Source organism: Folsomia candida, unplaced genomic scaffold, assembly GCF_002217175.1.
Source record: "Folsomia candida strain VU population unplaced genomic scaffold, ASM221717v1 Fcan01_Sc005, whole genome shotgun sequence".
NCBI lineage: Eukaryota > Metazoa > Arthropoda > Collembola > Entomobryomorpha > Isotomidae > Folsomia > Folsomia candida.
Window position 1 is genome coordinate 390,140 of NW_019091197.1, and position 7,423 is coordinate 397,562.

Consider the following 7,423-nt stretch of genomic DNA (forward strand, 5'->3'; position numbering starts at 1 on the left):
ATCGTGCTGAGAAAAATGACAGATCGCAACCCATGTTTTGACAAAAGTCGAAAAGTCGCCAAGAGCCACACCCACTGGGGGTGTGGTTTGTGACCGCTTCAACCTTGTGGAGAATGACCTGGGTGTCGGTTTATTTTTTCGCCATGCAATCAGAAATTTGCGCTTTGAAACTCAATTGCATGACTAAATTGAATTTTACACATTTTTTTAATTTGTGACCCTCATTTCAAGGGGGTGTGGTCGTATTTCAAAATTCTGAAAATATATATTTCGTAGAAGCGTTCAAAGTTTCGAAAACGGTCAAAACTTTTAAAATCGGTCGACAACTGACAAATTGGTGACAACGTCAATTTCCAATGTATTTGGAATTAGACGGTCGGCCACTTAACCTATATACCAAAAAAATCAAGAAAAAAGTTCTAATTATAAAATACATACCGTAAATAGCTGTCACAAATTCTTACTCATTTCATCTATCAACCCAAATTCAAAATGAAACATATCAGACAGAAACCGTTCGATTGTTTAACCGCTTATACAATGCGAAACCCTTTTTCTGGTACGGACTCCCAATGCAAGTTACCATGAATGGGAACAATCTCCATATAAAAAAATCGGGAAAACTTGCTCACACGACATTTCCGCCTGTCTTCTCATTCGGAGGAATGATATATTTGGGGTTTGCGACATTAGTGAAAATGTCAAATCCCGTCATCATTTCGATAGATCGGCTTACTATCCTAGCTTACAAGTGGTTCATTTTAATGGAAGGGATTTATTTTTTCTTGTTTTTAATGGATATTCTGGGGTACAACGACATCATGATACAAATTTGTAACTGGGCGGACCAATACATCGAACAATTGGTAGAAGGTAAATAATTTTCTGATCTTTTGTACTTTATACACAGCGTGATTCAGATATTCAACTGACTTTTATATATTTTCCTATAGCTTTAATATTTCATTAGCGAGTTATGTTAATTTTGTTAATATTTAGGTTTTATATCGAGGGGTAATATATATTTCTACGATTGCCATCGTAACATTTAACACCATTTTTGAAATAATTTTATCCCATCCGTGCCACTAACAATGGAACCAATATTTTCCTTCAAAGGGGCCATTCAGCGGAAAGAGAAGGGTCACGTGACTCCTAATTTTTGGCTTGATTTTTTGACATGACTCGCTAGTCGATCCCGGTGTAGCTTGAAAAAGGTTCCATTGTAAGTTATATTCACGATGCAATTCACAACCAAAATTAAGCTTATACTTAGGTCTTAAACTAATTGCAAATTTGCCCATCAAATGTGACATTTGAAACTTTCTTATGCCGTCTTTCTTACAGCCGTCCCCGCCCAAAGTAAGATCCTATGTCGTCCCGACTTGCTCAACTACACACTCCGACTTTTCGTCTGGGCGGGTATCATACTCCCCCCACCAATGGTTCTGATTTTCGTCCTACTCGGAATGGGTCCCAGTGAAACCCTAGCTACCTTCATAGTTTCAAAATCCCCATGGCTGCACACGTGGTTACCACCCCCAGTTATGGCGGTCCTCAAACTAGCCGGATTTATGGCCAGTTATTTCGGGTTTGTCATCTCCACAATGGATTTATTCCGTTGTTTCATCCTCCTGGCGATTGTTGCCCTCATGGCTGCCCAATTCTGTAAGAGTCTTGTCGACTTGGCGGAAGCGTACTTCGACTGCGTGCAATCCCTAGGACAACAAGTTGGCATGCAACACTTCTCGATCTTCAATCGGATTGCTGCTACGATAAATAAATTGGGGTCGTTCATCGGAATTATGACTGTTGGCATATTTTCGGTGGGATTTGTGTACGTCGTGGTACGAATGCATTCCGTAATTCCGACAGCTTTCTTATTCCTGTGTGGATTGGGAGTCTTCATTACTGGCTATGTTCAGTTGTTGATTTGCAACTACAGCGAATATATTAATGACAAGTGCAAGACGTTGTTGCAAAAATACAAAGCAGGGTTGGCAATGGTAAGGAATGTAAGGAAGAGAAGGGAGATGGTCAGATGTATTAAAGGTTTGCAGCCTTTCGTGTTAGAAGTTGGAATTGGAGAGATAACTCTGCTCTTCATGGACAGAGAGAAGAAAGTATTTGTTTTCAAGTCCATGCTCGATTATTCCATGGATATAGTTGTGAGGTGAAGTCTGGGTGTGCAAATAAATGAAGAAATATACGCATTGTACCCATAAGATATTTACGAGGTTAATTTATAGAATGCTAAGCTTTTCATGTAAAAAATCGGTGCAATTAATAGACGAGTGAAATCGACCTGTTTACTTTTATTAATTTTGCTGATTATGATAGTGCATGAAAATGAATTGCAAATAACTGAAGGATTCCATCATTTCAGATGAATGAATGACTTTTCACTCTACATATGCTTAATAAATACATGGGGCAGATCGAAATGAAAAATAGTCATGGGGTCGTTTACACCAAATATTTAAATTCCATCCATTTACTTCACTACCCCTGCCCTTTGCACACGTACTTTTGCAAGCCCTTGTATTCTATTGTGCACATCAAACTAGAAATTTAAAAGGAAAACGTTGTTTAAAAAGGTACAATTTTCTTCAACTATTTTCCATATAACAAATCAGATTTTCAAATAGTAAGTAATCATGTCATACATATTTATTTAAATTAATTTTTACCACTAATTTTTACCAAATTTCCTTACTTTTTAAGCAACTTTTTTTTAAATATTCAGCTACTGTAAATGGGCTTACGTTGTTTCAAATTGTGCATACGAGTTGTCGTATGTTATGGGGTTCATTTTAATTACAACTTGCTTAGTATCAAATTATAATGAGGGTACATATTCATTATGTATTTCTTCGTATCGTAAAATACATTGCGACAGTTACGAGATTTTGTCTGCGTTGTAGGGTTGCCGCGGGTAACGGGTCGGGTACCCGTTACCCGCATACCCGCACGATTCTTGCGGGGACCCGTTATCTGCGGGTAGCAAGAACTACCCGCACGGGTAACGGGTAGTTCAGTTTTTATTTAATTTTCGACATAAATCAGTTCACAAAGAAAGTTAGCAGCAACTTAGTCCATTTACCTATAAAAGTGACAATTTATTATTTATCCATTTCAAAATTTGCTATTTGCCATTTGCCAGCAACTGGCGTTTATAGCGAGCGTGTTTATTCGGAGGTCACAGAAGCCTACGGCAGCCTCAAATGCTTATCACATCCCGAAAATGCAGAGAAATTATTGTTTCTCAAGCATAATTAACCTAAAATATCAATAATAATTTGTCCTGTATTAGTGTCTATTTATGTTATACTGACGAGATTTTAATTTGTGCTTTGAAGGTGAAAACCTCAATCCGACTGAAAGCAAAAATTTTATTCGTAGACAATTTTTTATTGAAAACTTCATTGAAATCAAAGTTTAAAAAATCAAACTAAAAATTTAACCTTTTCTCAAGGTATACACGAAGATTGTCTAGCGAGAATATCAGAAAGTAAAGCCAAAAGTTTGGAATCGTGTGATACTTTCCGTTGAATGTCCACTTTAAAGAAAAACATTGGAGCCAAAGTTCAATTTTTAAGTAAATGATCTGCATCTTTTGCCTCCACTGGACGAAGACCATGGTTGATGGTGGACTTTGAACTCTCCCCCCCCCATAGTTTTCTTTAAAGGGAATGTAACGGAAAGATCAGTGATAATTCATAAGTTTTGGCTTAATTTTTTTATATAATTTGCTAAGAAATCCTGGCATAGCTTGAAAAAGGTTGCATTGTAAGCCAAAAAGTCTGGTTTGAGAATCATCTAATGATATCTAGGAAATTATGGCATTCGTAACCTGCACAGCATTATCTCAAACTACTGAACATCCCAAATTAGCAAATAATTCGTTAAATTTAATTAATTCTGAAAGTTGGTTAGTGTTTAAATTAATTCTCATAACGGGTAGCGGGTAACGGGTAACCGCACGGGTACCCGTGCGGGTACGGGTAGTTGTGCTGCGGGTAGCGGGTCGGGTAACGGGTAGCGGTTTCGCTACCCGCGGCAACCCTACTGCGTTGTAAGATTTGTCACAAAGAGTCAAATTTGTCGCAAATGGTTGTCAAAAGTCACGTTACTAACAATACTATGGTGTGAAGTGTAACCCTCCGATTTGGTTGAAATTTTGAAATTATGTGGTCCATGCCAATTCAACCAACGTTTCTTGAGGCAGTTTGTGCGATAGGCAGAATTTGCCAAAATATTTGGATTACGGTTGAAAAATGTGCTATTTTTAGCACGGTAAGAGAAAGGAAGTGGGGTTTGCCTATGTATTTTACGGGAAGTGGGGTCCGCCTGGTAAAAATGGCCCGTTTTTTAACTTTGCCCTCAAATATTTTGGCAAATTTTGACCATCGCACAAACTGCCTAAAGAAACATTGGTTAGATTGGCATGGACCATATAATTTCAAAAGTTCAACCAAATCGGAGGGTAACACTTCACACCATCGCATTGTAAGCTTACGATTTTTACGAAGCTTGCCTTTGCTTTTTTAGCCTATTTTACTATACTAAGGATACGAAGAAGGAACGAATACCCTCATTATAACGTACACATTTACATACATACATATGTAATACTCAAGCATATGTAGAACGTGAACTTCTTGAGTTGAGAGTAAAGGTGCTATATGTACATAAATATGGCCCCATCTTCAAAAAATGTAACAGTTCGGTTAAAAAGGATAATACGTTGCATGCAAATCTAAACGTTTCTTGAGAATGTACATATGTATGCACCACCTTCGTGAATTTTAATTACTTTAATTGTACAGTTGCTACATACAAAATTATTTATGCATTTTAGAATCTTCGCAAGATGCCCGACGATGGAGCTTTCCTTGTTATAGCATCTTTTGTGTGGTTTTTGGTTTGCTACTTTCTGAATGTCGCTATTCAACAAATAAACCAACTAAGTCCAAAAACTCAGCAGGAACATGAGGTCCCCAAAAGCCCAGGTATTTTCATACAACTTATCATGTAAAATCTAGTTAAATAAATAACCCTATACTCACGCCGAACTTCGCATGTCTCGCAAATTGAGAATACATATATATGTACGTAGTAACGGAATTTGTAAAGTTTACGAAATTTTCAAATTATATTTCACGAAATTTGCGAAATCATACTTTGAACAGAGTGTGCAAACAGGCGCCTTTTTGAGAAAAAATTCACGCCTTTTTGCCATTTTGCCTGTTTCAATGCCGAATTGCCTTTTTGCGTGCCTTTTTGCCCGTTTGATGCCTTTTTGCCTTTTCCCATATGTTCCCATTGGGTATTGCCTGAAACATTTTAAAAATTTTCTTATGGACAAGGAAGTGTGACAACAATTGGTTTACATTTCATTGAGGTTGTATTATTTTATGGGTAATTTCGTGGTTTGACATGCTACATAAATAATGCGAAGGTTGGAATTGGCGGAAATTATATAGTGGCAATTGGTCAAGAGTGGCAATTGTTGGATGACAAAGTGCACAATAATACCTCAAGATGTGCATACATTTTTTAGTGGTGTCGACGATTATCCAAATCGGCTTAATAAACAGAACTTAATGATTCACGTGTGGTCAAATCCGGTGGACAGTAAAAGAGTACAACTAACAAATCATGGGATCGTATTGTCATATTACCCCGATTTCACCAAAAAGGCAAAAAGGCATTTCGGGCAATCGGGCATGCCCAAAATTCACGTGCCTAATAGGCAAAAAGGCATTTCAGGCACGGCATGCCTTTTTGCCCTTGCACACTCTGACTTTAAACAATTTCCCAAGTCATATTTTGCGAGTCCACCCACGGCACATTTTTTTTTACTTATTTACTTATCTGTAGTTTCGCATGTTGCATGGTAAATGAGCTGTGATGTTTATACATATCTAATAAGACGTTTAATGTATCTGTATGTATCCGAGTGTGATAACAAGCTGAACCCTGTTTTTTGTAGCACATTTAAATAAGTATGTACATATTTGTATGCAGGTCATGCAAAAATCGAGGAAGAAGAAATCAACCTTGCCATGTCTGAAGGGGGAAAGAGAATACCGTTACTGGACATTTACTTATCCGAGAACTTGGTCGTGACGAGTATCACACGAGGCGGTGTGGTGGACCGGGACGGCAGGGTAAAAGTGGGGGACCATCTTGTCCAACTGACCAACCAGGAAGGGAGGGATGTCAATCTGATCGGAATGTAGAAGAGCGAAATTTGCCCGTTAAGAAGGCACTTTGGCGACCATGCTAAATTTAGGGTGAAACGGTTAGTGTTCGTAGAGGAAGATGAGGCATCTCCAGAGGAAGGGGAATCTTCGCAATGTGAACGTGTGCTGGCCTCTTTAGTTACGAAAGTGGACAAAATTAGGGACGAGATGCGGGTGATTTTGGCAAAACTTGATACCAAAACGGTTGAAGGTGTGACGATGGTGGGAGAAAGTGTGACGATGGCGGAAGAAGGTCATCTTCCTATGGGAGAAGTGGGGGAAGGTGAGATTACACGTGTGAAAGACGGCGATGATAATGAAACAGCACACGTGGTAGGATCTGACCTCGCATGGTTAGATGGTGGCTGGGTTTTACTGTCATAAAATTATTACTGCTTGATTTCTTACACTTTTTCGGGATTTCGTGAACTGCACTGTTAAACAACTTTATAAAAATGCTAAGGGTAAGAAATAGAAGAAATAGAAGACACTATTTAAATGGCTATCACTTCGTAATACAGTTAATTGTGCGGATTTTCGGCTGTATTTCGTTCATTCCTTTAACGCAAAAAAATTTTGATTTTTTAAAAACCAAATTTTAATGTTACTACATTCAATTCATAGATATGTGTGCATTGCTCAATTACAAATTAGCGAATATCTGCAAATAAAATTTATTATAATACTTTAATGAATAAAAAATAAAAATTACAAATATAGGCAAGCATTTTGTTGCATATTGATAGATTAGTTGCAAAGTGTTATTTGATGAAATTACATAAACACGTATATGTGCATGCAAACTTAAAATGTCAGTACGTGCATATATCGTTGTATATATTTTCGCACGTTATTGACAACGTGCGAACGTGCTCTGCTGTCTTATCTGTCACAAGGACCGATGTTAAGTCAGTCGCCCCGATTTCTGACTGAAGGTTTTCATTCGCATTCAGTAATTTTTGTTCAAATCCATTCCATTTCGACACGCAAGTTCATTTCACTTAATCGGATTTCATTTCGATCTGCCCCATGTATTTATTAAGCATATGTAGAGTGAAAAGTCATTCATTCATCTGAAATGATGGAATCCTTCAGTTATTTGCAATTCATTTTCATGCACTATCATAATCAGCAAAATTAATAAAAGTAAACAGGTCGATTTCACTCGTCTATTA

The 7,423-nt window shown here is 37.7% G+C and overlaps 1 long non-coding RNA gene across 1 annotated transcript; it reads left to right on the forward strand.

Annotated features, from left to right (window-relative positions):
• The first annotated feature begins 2,506 nt into the window (after positions 1-2,506).
• Positions 2,507-6,881, forward strand: LOC118435769. The gene is made up of 3 exons (XR_004834998.1): positions 2,507-2,597; positions 4,862-5,012; positions 6,031-6,881. It is a non-coding gene; the product is annotated as an uncharacterized LOC118435769 (long non-coding RNA).
• The last annotated feature ends 542 nt before the right edge of the window (positions 6,882-7,423 follow it).